Below are 18,186 nucleotides of genomic sequence, written 5' to 3' on the forward strand. Positions count from 1 at the left end.
CCTCCCACTGGATTGGGTTGCTCCAAGCCCCATCCAACCTGTCCTTGAACACCTCCAGGGATGGGGCAGCCACTACTTCCCTGGGCACATCCCACACAGGAGGATGCTGTGGGGGAGAGAAGGAGATGGCTCTAGGCTTTCCAGCAACAAAAAGAACACAGCGACCTGCCAATCCCACCTGAGCAGGCACAGACAGAGGATGGACTGTGCGATGGAGCTCTCATTCAGCTGGGTTTGCACAGCACCCTGCACCCCTATCCTGAACCCCCAGACTGGGTAACACACCCCTACCTTCACCCCATGGCCAAAATTGGGGCTGTGATGCTTTTTTCCCTGGCACTTGGGCAACCTCCTCCTCCCTGGGCTGCGGCGACGGGGCTGTCTCGCCTCCCTTGCTGCGGTGCAGATGGCCCAGCATATGGGCAACCTCCCCTCGCGCTCACACCTTGTAAGCAGCTTCTGCCAGGTTTAAAGAGGAAAAGCTTAATTAAGCAGTTGCGTGTGTACAATTACATCTTTAATTATCTCTGTGTTTCACTTCTTTGTTGTTCTGCATTTGCAAGAAGTTTGGTAACAATCAGAGGCAACGGTTCCCTGAAGCAGGAGCTTTTCTTTCCTTTGTTTTCTCTTTCTCTACCTTGTTTTTGGGATGGTTTTCTGGTCCAGACTGAGCTTCAGAGCCTCCAGCCAGGCAATACCCTTCAAGCTCCAAATCCTTCTTGCTCAAGAGCCAGGGCTGGGATTCATTGTCTTCATAGAATCATAGAATAGTTTGGGTTGGAAGGGACCTTAAAGATCATCCAGTTCCAACCCCCCTGCCTTGGGCAGGGACACCTCCCACTGGATCAGGGGCTCCAAGCCCCATCCAACCTGGCCTGGAACCCCTCCAGGGATGGGGCAGCCACCACTGCTCTGGGCAACCTGTTCCAGGGCCTCTGCACACTCATGGTGAAGAAATTCTTCTTTATGTCCAGTCTAACTTTGCCCTCTCCAGTTTATACCCATTCCCCCTCATCCTATCCCCACAGCCTTTGTGAACAGCCCCTCTCCAGCTTTCTTGTAGCCCCTTCAGGTACTGGAAGGTCACTCTAAGGTCTCATCTGAGCCTTCTCTTCTCCAGGCTGAACAACCCCAACTCTCTCAGCCCGTCCTCAAATGGGACCCAAACCAGCAACACATTTCCAAAGGTGCTGCATACACAAAGCGCAAATCTCGCTGATCAAAAGCTGCTTTCGCTGATTTTTATTCATTTCACATTTGCATTTCAGCATCACCACCAGCCCAGCCCCAACACGGGGATTGCTCCAAACACCCTCAAGTATAAACAGCCCCATGAGAACATCATCAGGGATGATGCTTAATTGCACCCACACCCAGGGATTTGCACCCAAAGGACAGCCTTACCTAATTAATTCCTGTAATTACTTCATTCCACCCCATTTCCCAGCCTGCGCCACGTCTCCATCCCTTGGCATGCAGCGAGCCTGGCATCATCCTCAGGGACATCCCAACGTCCTCTTGCTGCATCCTCAATCCTGGGCAAGGTTTAGAGCCTCCTGCAGAGATCAGGGACAAGAGGTAGAAAGCAACCGACTTAATTTGTGGTGGTGCTTTTGTTTTATGCGAGGAGCACTAAACAGTCATAAACATCCAGAGTTAGACATTGGAGCTGGGGATATTTTTATTGTTTGTAAGTCCTTGAAATTTTGCCATGTTTATGAAGCTCTTATTAAAAACAACCCCAAACCCTCGCTCCTCTAATTGAGTGTATTTTAAAAAACACACGCCTGCTTTTAATGCAGGGATATATTTATACCACCATCAGTTAATTTTTATTTACCTTGTAGTGAAACTCATCTTCATCCCTAATTCCCAAGCCCGTATTTGCTTTGAAGTCAGAATTGGACCTAACAATCAGCTGTATATTTAACGTGCTATTAAATTCTCAGTTCTCCTTTCACAGCTTTCAAACCGGTCGGTTTAAAATACAGCAGCGATCGCCCTTTTCCTGCTGTACCGGCAGGTCAGGCAGCAGAAATGAATCTTCATGTGGCTGAAAGATGTCGAGCGCTGGGAAAGAGCCCGGAGAGAGCACCAGAAATGACTGGAGGGGGCTGCAAAGCAAGAGGTGCGGGCAGGGATGGAGAACGCTGGAGCTGAGAGGTTCAAAGAAGATAGAGGGAGGACGCGATGACAGTTTGCAAGGGTGCTGCAAGAGAGGAAAGGTATCATCTGTCCCCTGGGTGCACAGAAAAGAATAATGGGTGTCAGAGGTGGAGAGATTTAGGCTAGGCGGGAGGAGAAGCTCTGCAGAGAGTTTAGCACCAAAGATAGAGGTGGATGGGGAAGCTTCAGCTCTTTGAGAAGAGGTAGGACAAGCGGGCAGGAGTGTTGAGCAAAACTCAACCTTATCACATCCCTCTCGCCCCTGTGCTCTCTCCCAGCCCTGAGCTGGGGTGCATCTGAATGTGGAGCTGCAGACAGGGTTGTGGAGTTGGCCACCACTGCCAGTGGACCTGGGGAGCAGAAGAAACTGGGGACAACTCGGTTTTCACTATTGTCAATGAATCTGCTTTGAGGGGCAGCAGATTCGCTCCCTATCCTCCCCATAGCATCCACTCTGTATCTTTGGAGCACGGTGAGGCACCAGCCTGTCCCTCCTGTCCACCCACCTGCTGCTGGGCTGAACCTCACATCTCCAAACGGTGCTCGGGGCAGCTCCGCTCCCACTCCTGCCCTGCGGGAACCACCACGATGGAGACCCAGATCCTGCAAGCACCCGTAAGCAGGGCGCGGGCACTCGGGTGAGCGGCGCCTTGATGTCGGAGAAGAGAAGTTTAGGAGACAAGTGGATCACAGCCTGTAATTAAACACCCAGGGAGGAGGTCTGTGATGCTGGAGAAGCCTTTCATCCAGCAGTCAAAGCGCAACTTCCTAAGGGATGCAGGGAAAGCACCAGCACTTGGAGGCTTTCATTGATGTCTCATCCCAACGTGGCTCCAGTTACGGGGTGCAGCGGGGAGAAGCTCTGCAAGGGCACAGCACCATCAGGATAACACAGTAAAGCACTCGCTGCTTCTACCCAGCCCTCGGCATCACCACGCAAGGGCGGCTCAGGACACTGGAGGTGCTCACAACTGGAGCACAGGATAGAGAAATACATCCACACCCCTAAATCACAACCCTAAGGATGCCAAGGAGCTGAATTCAGCGAAATCGGAGTCTGTGTGACCCTGCCGTCTTGTCTTTGCTCCAACACTTCCTGCTGAGCCGCCCAGACGCTGCTGCTCTCTCTGGCCAAGCAGCAGAAATTAAACCAGGCAGGGCCGACAGCAAAAAAGCAAACGCAATATTTTAAAGCCCTTCCCAGCATAACAATATCTCGGGTACTATTAATAACACTTGTAAGGAGTTGTTCTTGAATAGATATGATTTTTATCTTGACGGCGTCTCTTTAAATCATTTTTATCCCCACGAAGTTTGGAAGAAGCATATTTTCTGTGCACCATTCATCTTCCCAAGTGTCCACCAGCCCTGTTTATTGCTCACTCCCTCTTTAACCGTTACCGATGGGACTGGTCTCCACCCTCCAGTCCGGCGCTGGTTCCCAGCTCATAATGCTTCTCTTCCCTCCCTCCGTCCACCCCACAATTCCCTTTCAACATGTGTTTTATTGGAGGCAGGAAAATGAAATCAAGTGCTCAAATGTCTGCGGCTGAGAAGCCATCAGGAGGTAGGAAGGGGTGTGCACTTGGCCACCAAACATCCTTAGTGTCTCTTCTCCTCTCACTTCTTCAGCTAAAATCCAAGTTAATAAAAACACAGAAAATTCTCAATTGTTATTTTCTGCAGAAAAGGGATCACAGCTCCTTTGCTGCTACAAGGAACTCTTGCCAAGAGCAGCACATCACGCTCACCCGACCACATCCCTTGGCTGCTCTGCACTTTCAACATTGATTTTAGAGCCTCCAGACGCCAGGAAAGGACCGCCTGGTTTATGACAAGCTGCACTGCTGGGGAGTTTGGACAACTTCTTACTAACTTCTATGCAAAGGCAACCTCATGGCTCTTAAATCAGCCCCCAAGGGGCGCACCCAGAAGGCCAACCGTGTCCTGGGCTGCATCCAAAGCAGCGTGGCCAGCAGGGAGGGAGGGGATTCTGCCCCTCTGTTCCTCTCTTGTGAGACCTCATCTGGAGGATTGTGTCCAGTTCTGGAATCCTCAACATCAGAAGGAGATGGAGCTGTTGGAATGGGTCCAGAGGAGGCTACAAGGATGATCCGAGGGTTGGAGCACCTCCCGTACGAGAACAGGCTGAGAGAGTTGGAGTTGTTGAGCCTGGAGAAGAGAAGGCTCTGGGGAGACCTTATAGCGACATTCCAGTACCTGAAGGGGCTACAGGAAAGCTGGAGAGGGGCTGTTCACAAAGGCTGTGGGGATAGGACGAGGGGGAATGGGTATAAACTGGAGAGGGGCAGAGTTAGACTGGACATAAGGGGGAATTTCTCCACCATGAGAGTGGTGAGACACTGGAACAGGTTGCCTAGGAAAATTGCAGCTGTTCCATCCCTGGAGGTGTTCCAGGCCAGGTTGGATGGGGCTTGGAGCCCCTGATCCAGTGGGAGGTGTCTCTGCCCATGGCAAGGGTTGGAACTGGATGACCTTCAAGGTCCTTTCCAACCCAAACTATTCTATGATTCTATGAACACCATTTGGATCAACCCAGGCAGATCAGCACAGCCTCAAAGGATATTTTGGCTCTACCACATCCTTGCAGGGGCATGAACTACCTGAAATCCATGCTCCCTGCCTCACCCCTCCCCTCTTCACTTGCTGCCCCTCAATCTTTCCCCCACGGCCAGGATGAGCAGCCGGAGCAGCTGCCCACCACGTCATTCCCAAGTGTTCCATGGGCTGTGGTTCCTGGGGAAGGACTGTGATGATGGCAAGTGTTTGATCAAGAGCTGAGTTCGCAGCATCACTGGCTGTCCCCAACAGCATCCTCGGAGTAACACAGGCATGCAAAAACCTTGGGCAGAAAGGGCAGCAGGAGGGGCGGCAGCAAGGGGTATTCCTGCTGTCATATCCATCACTTGCTTGAAAATAAAGACTTTTGTAGAGGAGAAGTGCAGAGAAAGGAGCAGATTCTTTGATGCAACATAGAAACTACCAATTCTGCTTTCAGATGGTCCATGTTTGCTCTCTACAACTACCTGAAAGGAGGTTGGAGAGAGGAGGGAGCTGGGCTCTTCTCCCCAGTGACGGGACAGGACAAGGGGGAATGGCCTCAAGCTGCACCAGGGGAGGGTCAGGATGGACATCAGGAAGAGATGTTTCACAGAAAGGGCCATGGGGCACTGTCAGAGGCTGCACAGGGAGGGGGTGGAGTCCCCATCCCTGGAGGGATTGAAAAGACGGGTGGATGAGGTGCTCAGGGACATGGTTTAGAGGCAGATAGGAATGGTTGGACTCAATGATCCAAGAGGTCTTTTCCAACCTGGTGATTCTATGCTACTCCATCAGTGGGGCTGAACTCACCTCGGTGCTCAGGCTGGCACAGGGAGCCCCAAGGTGGGTGATCCCATCAGAGCAAGGGCTGCGGTGCAGGAGACACAGCACCGGGACCCTCGTGGTTTTAAATGCCTAAGAGAAGAGCATCCCCATCAAGGACCATGGCCCGGAGGCTACAACACAGCCCCTTTTTCTGCCCACCAGCCCCAGACATGGCACGGTGACCACCATCGGATGCTGAGATGGAGGAGGAGGAGGCACAGCAGAAGGTGGAACAGCCCCGGGTGAAAGCGGTGTGTCGCAGCGCATAATTTAATTGGAGCGAGAAGGGAGGAGGGAAGAAGGAGCACCACACTGAACAAAAAGCAGATGAGAGCCGGGAGTAATAAAATATTCTGAAACTAGATTAAGAAATTACAAGTAGGGAAGGCAGAGCACTGGCTGGGCACGCGGTCCTGCTGCAGCTGGGACTGGAGCACACACAAGTCCCCACGGTATTGTGTGTTTTTATCGGATGAGGCAGCTTTGCCATCCTGCTGTGAAAATGAATCTGCTTTTGGTGTATGATTAAAGCCACGCACTCCCGCTCCCCTCGTTTCTGAAGGCTTTGGAGGCCTTTTTAAAGGAACACCTGTTACCAGGACCTGGTTAATGAGTCATTTGGGGAATACTTGAGGCTCTTAACAGGTTTTGCATGAAGAGAGGAGGGGATCCAGGAGGGATTAGGGTGCCTGGAAGCAGTGGGGCTTGTCAATCCCTACAAGGTTTTGCTGCTTGAAGCCATTGCCTTTGCCCCCAGCTCCGCTCTGCCTTGCAGGAACAGGGACCATATCACGCAGCGAGGCTTTAGCTAGAGCACCAGGGAGGTGTTCCCAGCCCGCTGGCAGCACAGGAGTTACCTGCCTTGCCAAGGAGCTTGGTAAAGTCTGCAACTTTCCAGGTGCCGACCAAGCCCAGCCTCACAGCCAGCCCAAGCAGGTGGATCGGCCAGCCGACAGCTCGTGAGCTTTGCAGCGCTCAACTGGAGTGATGAAGAGCACTTTTGTTATCTCCTTCCCAATACAAATCGGGAAGACGGGAGCCCTTTGGGTATTTGCATCTCATCTGGAGGATTGTGTCCAGTTCTGGAATCCTCAACGTAAAAAGGAGATGGAGCTGTTGGAAGGGGTCCAGAGGAGGCTACAAAGATGATCCGAGGGCTGGAGCACCTCCCATAGGAGGAGAGGCTGAGAGAGTTGGGGTTGTTCAGCCTGGAGAAGAGAAGGCTCAGAGGAGATCTTATGGTGACCTTCGATTACCTGAAGGGGCTACAGGAAAGCTGGAGAGGCGCTGTTCCCAGAGGCTGTGGGGATAGGATGAGGGGGAACGGGTATAAACTGGAGAGGGGCAGATTTAGACTAGAAATAAGGAAGAATTTCTTCACCATGAGAGTGGGGAGACACTGGAACAGGTTGCCCAGAGCAGTGGTGGCTGTTTCATCCCTGGAGGTGTTCCAGGCCAGGTTGGATGGGGCTTGGAGCCCCTGATCCAGTGGGAGGTGTCCCTGCCCATGGCAGGGGGGTTGGAACTGGATGATCTTTAAGGTCCCTTCCAACCCAAACTATACTATGATACTATGCAATCCCCGTGCTGGCCGACACCGCTGCCTCTTCCTGAACTGCTGCTGGTGAAGTAAACCAAACAGGACTTGAAAACCATGCAAAACAGACAGAAGGCTGTGCTGGGCCAAGCTAAGCAAGCTCAGAGCTGTCCCAGTCTTGAAAACGTATGGATTTGTGCTATAAAAAGGTACGGCAGGGAATGTTTAAGGCTGTTCCAGCAAGCCAGGGAGTTCCTAAGTGAGCTGCTGGGCTGGTGCAGTGCTCCCAGGAGCTGGTAGTGGTCTCTCTCTCCTCCTGCATGGGTGCTTGTGCCGCTGCATCGCTGTGGAAGTGGTGAGTTGGAGCTGTAGCCATGGGCTACGTCTGCCTGAGGCTCCGTAGCAGCCCAGAGGTGCCAACCATTCGCTCCTTGCTTGGGCGGCGATGCTCACAGCTCTCCAGCCCCACCTCGGTGCAGAGCATGAGTGGACATGGGGAGAAAGAGATGGTGAAAGGGGAGAGACTGAGGAGCTGATGGGAGGAGGAGACAGACTGGTAGGGATCTTTCCTAAAGCACTAGGGGAAAAATGAGGATGTAGATCACCAGAATTGGCGAGGGACAGGCCATAAAGCAAAAATAAAAGGGTATTATAATTTATGATGCACAGTAAAAATATCCTGGGAACTGGGTTATTGAGAAGAATTCATTCTCTCACCAACTCTGCGTATCTTTAAAGATGATAAATGACATTATGATTTCTCCTTATATCTGAGAGCCGGGGAATTCATTCCATCTTGGAGCTCTGTCCAGATCTCCACTGTGCTCCCCAAAAGACAAGGGCTGGGGAGCACACTGGTCCCCCAGATCTGGTCTGGGGACACCACTCTTGGGGTGCTGTGCCTGAGGTGCTCCAGGCATCTGCCCACCTCATGCACCGAGTTGTGTGTGGCCTCAGCGTTTTGTGTGTTAGAGGGCTGCAACCAGGACTTCTGCCAATGCTTTTGGAGGGCTGTTTGTCCCTCCCGTCCCCAGACACAGATCCTCCTGCCCATTTTGAGCAGCTTGCATGGTGTCCGAGTGTCTCCAGATGCCATGGAAGAGCCGATCAGAGGAACCCCTGGATCGTCATCTCATGCAGGGTGCGTGGTTGGGGTGAGTGGGAGAAATTCCCTTTGTCACATAAAGCCGTGGGGCCTTTGAACCCAGACCTGGATCTGGAGCAAGAGGAGGGTGAGGACCACTGTTGGGTGATGGAGCTGCTCAACCATGGGCAGGGGCTGACCCGGACTGCGGTAGGAGGAGTTGGCCTCTACCCAGCTGAACGCTGCGGAGCACTGTATTAATGTGGATTAGTCGTTCACAAGGTGGATTTTAAGAGTCAGGAGAAGAAAATGAAGCCAAAACTTTCTTTAAACCGGTACAAGCAGCCTTGGCATCTCTTCCCTCCCCTCTGCACAAAGCCAGCCCGCTGGGTTTCTTCTCTGATAAGAGCCCTTGATGCCTTCGTGCCTCCAGGCACTGAATAAAAGGCTTTAATTACCCACTGCCAGGCACCGGCAGCACTGCTGACAGCAGGGAGGTGCCTTCTGCCCACACCTTGGGAAGGAAAAGCTTCCTACAAAAGGAACCGTTCCCATTTCATGCGCAGAAGCGTCTGCTCCTCCACCGGCTGCTCTGGAGCTTTGCCCTCTACACCTCCAGGATGCAATTTCCAGGGAGGTGGTTTCCCTCTCTTCACTCTCCCACCTCTTGAATGCTTTCTTGTCCTTCTTAAAGGACGTGGCTGTCGCAGAGTGGTTTGCACAGCTCCTTGCACGGCTGGGGCAAGGCCTGTGTGGTCTTCCAGCCACACAGCAGCTCTTTATAATCATAGAATCATAAAATCATTAGGTTGGAAAAGACCTTTGAGATCATCAAGTCCAACCGTACCTGTCCAGCACAAACCATATCCCTAAGCACTTAATCTGCCTGTCTTCTAAATGCCTCCAGGGATGGGGACTCCACCACCTCCCTGGGCAGCCTCTGCCAGTGACTGAGAAGCCTTTCTGTGAAGAAATTTTTCCTGATGTCCAATTTAAGCTTCCCCTGATGCAGCTTAAAGCTATTCCCTCTTGTCCCATCACTTGTCACTTGGCAGAAGAGACCAACAGCCACCTCTCTACAACCTCCTTTTAGGTAGTTGTAGAGAGCGATGTGATCTCCTCTCAGCCTCCTCTTCTCCAGGCTAAATAACCTCAGCTCTCTCAGCCGCTCCTCGTAAGACTTGTTCTCCAGCCCCTTCCCCAGCTTCGTTGCTCTTCTCTGGACGTGCTCCAGCCCGTCAATATCTTTCCTATAGTGAGGGGCCCAGATGATGGGGTTTCAAGGCATCATAGAATAATTAGGTTGGAAAACACTTTGGAGATCATCAACTCCAACTGTACTGGACTACTACTAAATCCTGTCCCCAAGCACCTCATCTACCTGCCTTTTAAACACCTCCAGGGATGGGGATTCAATCACCTCCCTGGGCAGCCTCTGCCAGTGCTTGAGAACCCTTTCTGTGAAGAAACCTTCCAAAAAAATCCTCCGAAGCTGTGCTGAATCCACCAGTACTGATGTCCTCTGGATAGTGATGGACACCGGACTCTTCCTCTGGTGCCGCCTGCCCCGGCACAACACCACTGCATTGCATTTGCAGGCTGGCCATGCAGCAATGCCTCCTGAGCATCCCCATGGATAGGGTTCCGGGAGAACAAACAGGACGACACACTCTCCAACTGCACCACCCCAAACTTTCTTGCTCCCCCAGCATAGGGAACATCAGGTCACTTGTGCCTGGCAATGTAAATCATAGAATCATAGAATCTTCTCTTCTCCAGGCTGAACAACCCCAACTCTCTCAGCCTGTCCTCGCATGGGAGGTGCTCCAGCCCTCAGATCATCTTTGTAGCCTCCTCTGGACCTGTTCCAACAGCTCCATCTCCTTCTTACATTGAGGATTCCAGAGCTGGACACAATACTCCAGATGAGGTCTCCCACGAGAGGAACAGAGGGGCAGAATCCCCTCCCTCCCTGCTGGCCACGCTGCTTTGGATGCAGCCCAGGACACGGTTGGTTTCTGGGCTGTGAGTGCACGTTGTCGGCTCACGTCAAGCTTCTCCTCCCCCAGCACCCCAAGTCCTTCTCTGCAGGGCAGCTCTCAATCACATCATCCCCCATCGTGCACTGAAATCGGGGATTGCCTCGACTCTGGTGTAGTACCTTACACTTGGCCTTGTTGAACCTCATGAGGTTCTCAGATGCCCATTGCAGCTCCATTTGCATCTGAAATTCAAAAGGGAGCACCAGCAATGCAGTCTAAAACCGAGCATCTCCTGCCTGAGCCAGCACAAGCCACATCCAGAGAAGATATAAGGAAGAAAGCTTTTATAGTGAGGGTGGTAAGGCACTGGCCCAGGTTGCCCAGGGAGGCAGTGGATGCCCCATGCCTGGAAACACTCAAGTTCAGGTTGGATGGGGCTCCGAGCAACCTGATCTTGTTAAAGATGTCCCTCTTCCTACAGAAAGGTTGGACTGGATGATCTTCGAGGTCCCTTCCAACCCAAAGCATCCAATGAAACGTTCTCATGGGGTATTTCCCCCAGCTCCTTTTTTAGTAGAACCCTCTCCCAGTAAAGAAAGAGCCGTTTGCAAACGATTCTGCGCGGGCAAAGCTCCTGCAAGAGAGAGAGTAGGGCAAAACAAAGAGGAATTTTGAGTGGCTTCAGCATCCTTTGAGCAATTACAGCCCAATGCCACAACCACGGCAGAAAATCAGTCATAAAGCAGAAGACAGAGGGAGGAGAGGTGAGCGTTTATCCCTAAGAAATATGGAGATTTGCCACGATGAGGCTGGCTAAGAACATTACATTCGGCATGCTAAGCCAGAGAGTTTCAGCAGGTTTATTCAGGGCTCAGGCGTTAGGCTCCCTATCAGGAGAGAGGCTTTAAGCGTGTCGAGGATTTACAGGCAACAAGAGAATCAAACAGCCGGCTCCTTGGGAATAGCCCGGCAAGGCTGATGTCTCCGACAGGACTGTATTTTCCTTGCGCTATAAGATGTTTAGGGGCAGTGACCGCCTTTCTGAGGCCGATGAGGGATTTCTAGGACTGATGCAAAACTCCCCGATCACTGTCATTCACATTTTCCATCCTTTTTCATAGAAATTTGTAGCCTGAGCCAAGCACCCGGCAGTGGGAAGTCTGCCTTGGAACCACAGAACGAGAGAATGGGTTGGGTTGGAAGGCACCTCAAAGCCCATCCAGTTCCACCCCCTGCCATGGGCAGGGACACCTCCCACTGGATCAGGGGCTCCAAGCCCCATCCAACCTGGCCTGGAACCCCTCCAGGGATGGGGCAGCCACCACTGCTCTGGGCCTCCCCATCCTCACAGCAAAACATTTCTTCCCAAGATCTCATCTCAATCTCCCCTCTTTCAGCTGAAAACCATTCCCCTTCGTCCTCTCACTGCCCTCCCTGATCCAGAGCCCCTCCCCAGCTTTCCTGGAGCCCCTTCCAGCACTGGAAGCTGCTCTAAGGTCTCCCCGCAGCCTTCTCTTCTCCAGGCTGAACAACCCCAACTCTCAGCATGTCCTCATGTTGGAGGTGCTCCAGCCCTTGGATCATCTCCGTGGCCTTCTCTGGAGTCTCTCCAACAGCTCCATGTCCCTCCTATGCTGAGGACTCCAGAGCTGGACACAGGGCTCCAGGTGGGGTCTCAGCAGAGCAGAGCAGAGGGGCAGAATCCCCTCCCTCACCTGCTGGTCCCACTGCTTTGGATGCAGCCCAGGACACGGTTGGCTTTCAGGGCTGTGAGTGCACATTGCTGGCTCATTTTGAGCTTCTCATCCACCAGCACCCAAGTCCTCCTCAGGGCTGCTCCCAATCCATTCTCTGCCCAGCCTGGATTTGTGCTTGGAATTGCTCCAGCCGAGGGGCAGAACTTTGCACTTGCAGAAGGATGCACCCTTCATCCCCTTAAAACCGGCACACGGGATGGGCAGGGAAGAAGAACCACCAAGAAATTCTTGGCAGGGGGCAGCTGGCGGCAAGTCAGTGGCAGGATTGAAGCCGCGCTTGGCTCCCATCCCTCCCCACTGCATCTGGGGCTTCGCAGAGAAAAATTAGAGTATGGGAGCAGATTAACAGCCAGGAAAATTATTGCTAACAATGCGACCAGGGGCTTGTTCTTTCCCTTTTTATTGGAGAGTGAGTGATTACTTCTAGGTAGTTAAAAGGCAGGAGCTGTGTGTTATTGCAGGGGATGCTCGGGAGTAACGGGAGGCTAATTAATGAGCAGCTCTTGCTCGCTGCTGGGGGAACATTCCCGAGGGCCGTGCTGCAAGTCAGAGAGAGATGAGAGCAGAGTGGGCTTGAGGGAGCGTGTCGAGGCAGCAGAGCACGGGGAGCTGGAGGAGGCTGGAATGAACCTGTTACTCTGCGAGCGATGCTCCCAGCTGAGCCTTTGCCAGGGGCTGAGATGCTCGGGGTTGGGGCTGCAGAACAACTCAGGCCAAATTCCTAGCACCTAAGAGGCTCGTTGGCATCTGCTGGTGGGCTTTGGTGCAGCAAGTGGGTCATCTCAGCCTCGTTCAGCCATGGTTTGTTGGCACCAGCAAGTGCCGGGCTCAAGGGCTGCCTCTGAACACGGCCAGGTCCAAGCGGTCCCAAATCGCGATGGGGCTGCAGAGATAGGAGCCAGAAGAAATAGCTCCGTGCAAACCCTTGGATGTTTCTAAGCAGATGAAGACAGAAAAAGGCCTGTGGTGCCTGAGGACACCAGGACACGCAGGGAGCAGCACTGCCACAAGCAGCCGACCCTATGAGATGAGCGTGCTGGGAGAGGGGCAGGTGGAAACAGGGCAGCAGTGACAAATGAGTTCAATTCCTGGGCAGACCCCAATGGGAGGGGGTGATTAATGGGTGGGGGACCTCGTCTCAGCCTCAGGAGCTCATGGACCTGTTTTGGAAGAGGATGGAGCAGCAAGGACCACTGCTTGGAGGCAACAGGCTGGGAAATGAGTTGGAGACCAGCCTCACACCTAGAGGACAGGAGATGTCAGCCTGCCAGGGTTCATGGGCAGGACTGAGAGCCTTCATTCATTTCTCCTGCTCTCCTCTCTCCCTCTTTCCCCCATCAAACACACATTGGCACGTCTGCGGCTGGTGCACACTCGCTCCAGGACCCTGTTTCTCTCAGGAGGAGATACCAGGTGAGGGACAAGCCACCCAAAGCGATGGAGATGCCCTGCTCCCACCACATGCTGCTGGGCTGGCCCCACAGCTGAAGCTCAGCCACTAGAAGAGCAGCAGAAAATATGGGAGGCAAAATAATTCATGTGGGGAGCTGCGCAAAGGGCCATAAAGAGCCTAATTAACACTGCAGTCATCGGCCACTATTTCATGCTAACCATAAACTTCCCCAGCTGCTGCTGCTGGGTTTGGGTGGCCTCACGGTGGAGCAATGACCAGACTTGAACAAGGTCCACATCTGCAACAGGGAAACCTCTATGCAAGCAATACTGCATTGCCAAGAGGTGGTTTGAGGAATTCTTGTCCCCACAACCCATGGTAGAGCACTCAGTCCTTGGATGTTCTCTCTGTCTGGGGCAACGTATCCTCTAGTTACACGTACCTTGAGTACTGTGTTCAGTTCTGGGCCCCTCACCACAAGAAGGATGTTGAGGCTCTGGAGCGTGTCCAGAGAAGAGCAACAAAGCTGCTGAGGGGCTGGAGAACGTCTGACGAGGAGCGGCTGAGAGAGCCTTGAGAAGAGGAGGCTGAGGGGAGACCTTATTGCTCTCTACAACTGCCTGAAAGGAGGGTATGGAGAGGAGGGAGCTGGGCTCTTCTCCCCAGTGACAGAGGACAGGACAAGAGGGAATGGCCTCAAGCTGCGACAGGGCAGGGTCAGACTGGACATCAGAAAAAAGTTCTTCACGGAGGGAGTCATTGGGTACTGGAACAGCTGCCCAGGGAGGGGGTGGAGTCGCCTTCCCTGGAGGTGTTTAAGGAACGGGTGGATGAAGTGCTGAGGGACATGGTTTAGGGAGTGTTAGGAATGGTTGGACTCAATGATCCAGTGGGTCCTTTCCAACCTGGTGATTCTGTGATTCTGTGATTCTAGGCCGGAGAGGGAAGGGCAATGTGTTTGGAACCAAGTTTTTAAAGGAGTAAACTTGGTTCTTACTAAGTCAAGCTGCTGAAAGTCAAAGGCAGCTGGAGCCGATGGGAGCATGGACTATGCGGAGAAACTTACACCAAGACTGGATTTAACCCCACAGGAGGAACTTAGGAGATGCTGCCCAGGATGTGGCTCTGCAGCACAGGGATGGGACAGCAGCAAAGCCATCAGACCAACAGTCACACTCAATAACTCATTTCTGCAGTGAGTCCCTCAGCAGCGCCAGTCAGCTCTGCCCACAACCTGCAGCTCGTCCCTGCCCCTCAGCACCTGCCTGCGGCTCTGCCTGCAGCGGGGGAACCGAAACCCAGCCCTGGAGAGTGCAGCAGGACAGGCTGTGCCACCCATCACCTTCCCCCAGCACTCAGCTGCTCCCCTTGGCCAATGCTCCACCATTCACCTGCCTTTGGCCCCATCCAGCTCTATCCCTGCCTGCAATACCAGTACAAAACCGGCTAAACTGGGAGCCGGACAGCTTCTCCTGCTGTATCCACGCTGAAGGATGTGCATTCCCAGTGACGGAGCGATGCTATCAGCGCTGGCTCAGCTTGAAGACCACGAGCAGCCTGGTTGGGTACCAGTGGGCCCATCCCTCATCCCTGTCCCTTCATTTGGCATCGCTGGTGCTTCCCAGTTTCCCCAGTGCGTTACTCACTCTCAGCCTTGGTCTGACTCCAGCTGGCTCCTCCAATTGGTTGGGGAGATGCTCGTCGGCTGGCAGCTCACGACGAGTGCCAGGAGTAGCCCCTCGTGCATTGGGCACAGCAGCTGTTCGCACTGATTAAAAAAAGAAGAAACCCAACAATTATCAGCCTGTGACAGCCAGATCTGCCGCCCGGGGCCAGGGGGGTGTCTGAGCAGGGAGGCTGAGGATCTGCTTCACCCCTAGGATCTCACAGTGGGACAGGGATGTGCCAGAAAACACACGTATGCAACTGCCACACCAATTGTGCCCACGCTGTGCACACATCAGATGCCACAAGCTCTGTAATGCAACTGCATGTGGTCATATTTCATAGCATCGCGGAAAGGGTTGGGTTGGAAAGGACCTCAAAGTCCATCCAGTTCCATCTTTTTGCCACGGGCAGGGACACCTCCCACTGGATCAGGGGCTCCGAGCCCCATCCAACCTGGCCTGGAACACCTCCAGGGATGGGGCAGCCACCACTGCTCTGAGCAACCTGGGCCAGGGCCTCCCCACCCTCACAGCAAAACATTTCTCCTTAAGATCTCATCTCAATCTCCCCTCTTTCAGCTGAAAACCATTCCCCTTCGTCCTCTCACTGCCCTCCCTGATCCAGAGCCCCTCCCCAGCTTTCCTGGAGCCCCTTCCAGCACTGGAAGCTGCTCTAGGGTCTCCTCGGAGCCTTCTCTTCTCCAGGCTGAACAACCCCAACTCTCTCAGCCTGTCCAGGAGGTTCTCCAGCCCTTGGATCATCTCCGTGGCCTCCTCTGGACTCACTCCAACAGCTCCATGTCCTGTGCTGAGGACTCCAGGGCTGGACACAGGGCTCCAGGTTTGGTCTCACCAGAGCAGAGCAGAGGGGCAGAATCCCCTCCATCCCTGCTGTTCCCACTGCTTTGGATGCAGCCCAGGACATATGGATGTAAATCCACAAGGACACAGTACCACATAGGCTACACCCAAGGATCAGGTTGTGCCGTGCCTGCTGTGGGCTGGCGGTGCCAAGCTAAGCACACACACACCACCCTGCACGGACCTGGCTGCAAAGCTTCTCCACCCTCAAATCGTATCTGCGCCAACCTGGACACACGTGGTGCTGTCACACACACGCTGAACCCCCAGGAAATCACACGGACACGTCTGCAGCCCCAACCGCTACTCCGGCTCGCGGTTCTTGGCAGCTTTGTGTCTCCGCGGGGTTTCTGAGCAGCCTTCTCTCCCACCGTGCTCGGCCTCCTCATTAATATCTACCCGTTGAATTATTTATTACAAACAGATGTTAGAGTTTAAAGAGTGTTAAGAGGATATCCTTGGCTAATCAATTTATTTTTAACTAGTTTATGTATTTATTACAGACAGAGTTTGGACTTCAGCTGCCGGTTTAAATTATCCCCCATTCATCACAGCGCATCACGCGCTGCTTGGATGCTCGCGCCGTGTCCTCGGGGACCATGAGGGAGCCACAAATCTGGTGGTTGCTGCCCAGGGAGTGGACTGCTTTATTCCCTCTTGTTTCCAAACACTCCAGAAGATTCAGACACCGATTTGAAAAGCACTGCAAACTCCCCAGCGATGAGCTTTGACTCGGTGGGCAGCAAGGAGCTGCAGCCGGGGGGAGAAGAGGAGTGGTGCAGGTGGAGGTGGAGGAGAAGGTTGGGAAGAGGTAGAAGGACTCCAGGCCACAGATGAAAGACAGTGAGAAGGACTGGTGGATGAGAAGCTCAACATGAGCCACCAACGTGTGCTCACAGGCTAGAAAGTCAACCGTGTCCTGGGCTGCATCCAAAGCAGTGGGACCAGCAGGCAAGGGAAGGGATTCTGCCCCTCTGCTCTGCTTTGGTGAGACCCCACCTGGAGTCCTGAGGACATGGATCTGTTGGAGCGAGTCCACAGGAGGCTACAGAAATGATCTGAGGGTTGGAGCACCTCCCGTACGACAACAGGCTGAGAGAGTTGGGGTTGTTTAGCCTGGAGAAGAGAAGGCTCCAGGAACACCTTAGGTGCTCCCAATTCATGCCACTGCGAATCTGACCCTGGGAATACCCTGAAGGTAATTCTGGGATGAGAGCAAAAGCCAAGACAAATTAAGTGGGTGCATTTTGGTTGGTTTGGGTGCATAATGGTTGGACTTGATGATCCTTTCCAACCTAGTGATTCTATGATTCTGTGCACCACGGTTGCGCTGATGTCCACAAACTCCATGTGGTCTCCAACCCCCTGAAGATACTGAGAGCAACTGGAAAACAGGAGCAGGGGTAAGGGGGCATCTTCCAGGCTCTACCCATGCCCAGAAGCTCTCAGGCCCATGCTGGGTTGTTACAGCCTCTGCTCCAACTTCAGCTCATGCTGGGATACGTTTCATAGAATCACGGAATGGTTTAGGTTGGAAGGAACTCAAAGCCCATCCAGTCCCACCCCCTGCCATGGGCAGAGACACCTCCCACTGGATCAGGGGCTCCAAGCCCCATCCCAAGCCTTGGGCACCTCCAGGGATGGGGCAGCCACCACTGCTCTGGGCAACCTCTTCCAGGGCCTCCCCACCCACATCATGAAGAATTTCTTCCTAATGTCTGGTCTAAATCTTCTCCTCTCCAATTCAAAGCCATTCGTGAGAAGCCAACCCCCAAAGCACACAGGTAAGAAGGTGACTCATGTGAAAACACAGCCCGCATCCCACCCGCCATCACCACCTCACCGAAGAGCGCACAACCAGCAACAGATGCTGTGCCGCTCACTTCTGCAGCTGTTGCAAACCCCCAGGGAGAATCCAAAGCATCTCTGCACCAGTTCATCACCCTCTGGCAAGCACCAAAGTCTTAAAGAACCTGTCAGCTACGAGGGACTCCAACAGCATTTCAGCTTTTAGCTTGTCACTATTTCCAAGAGATATTGGGGGAAAAAACAAGAAGGGAAGATGCTATAGGAGAAGGAATGTAAATGGTGCCGGGAAGGAGGGGGGGGGAAGGAGAGAGATGGGAGATAAAACAGAGGGAAAGGGGTGAAACTGTGCTTTGAGTATAGCAATTAAAGCCACCCTGAGCTCACCCAATTAAACTGATTGGAGAAGGGGGATCCCAAAGGATGATTTCCCGGCAAATGGATCGTTTGTCTCCCTCAGCCTCTGATACTGGAATGCTTTTGTGTCAGTCAAGCCATGGAGTTGAGCCCTGAGGAGAGGAGAGACAGATGTTGGCCACTTAGCGG

General features: G+C 53.2%; 1 long non-coding RNA gene across 2 annotated transcripts in view; it reads right to left on the bottom strand.

Moving 5' to 3' along the window:
- The window catches only part of LOC128854427 (uncharacterized), a 33,183-nt gene extending 15,033 nt beyond the window's left edge, over window positions 1–18,150 (bottom strand). For both annotated transcript variants that reach the window (XR_008453518.1, XR_008453517.1), the window contains exons 1-4: window positions 18,028–18,150; window positions 14,953–15,074; window positions 1,405–1,556; window positions 292–459 (exon numbers count right to left, since the gene is read on the bottom strand). This is a non-coding gene — a long non-coding RNA (uncharacterized LOC128854427). The remainder of the gene's footprint in view (window positions 1–291; window positions 460–1,404; window positions 1,557–14,952; window positions 15,075–18,027) is intronic.
- Between the last annotated feature and the right edge of the window lie 36 nt (window positions 18,151–18,186).

This window comes from Cuculus canorus, chromosome 24 (assembly GCF_017976375.1).
Source record: "Cuculus canorus isolate bCucCan1 chromosome 24, bCucCan1.pri, whole genome shotgun sequence".
In the NCBI taxonomy this organism is placed as follows: domain Eukaryota; kingdom Metazoa; phylum Chordata; class Aves; order Cuculiformes; family Cuculidae; genus Cuculus; species Cuculus canorus.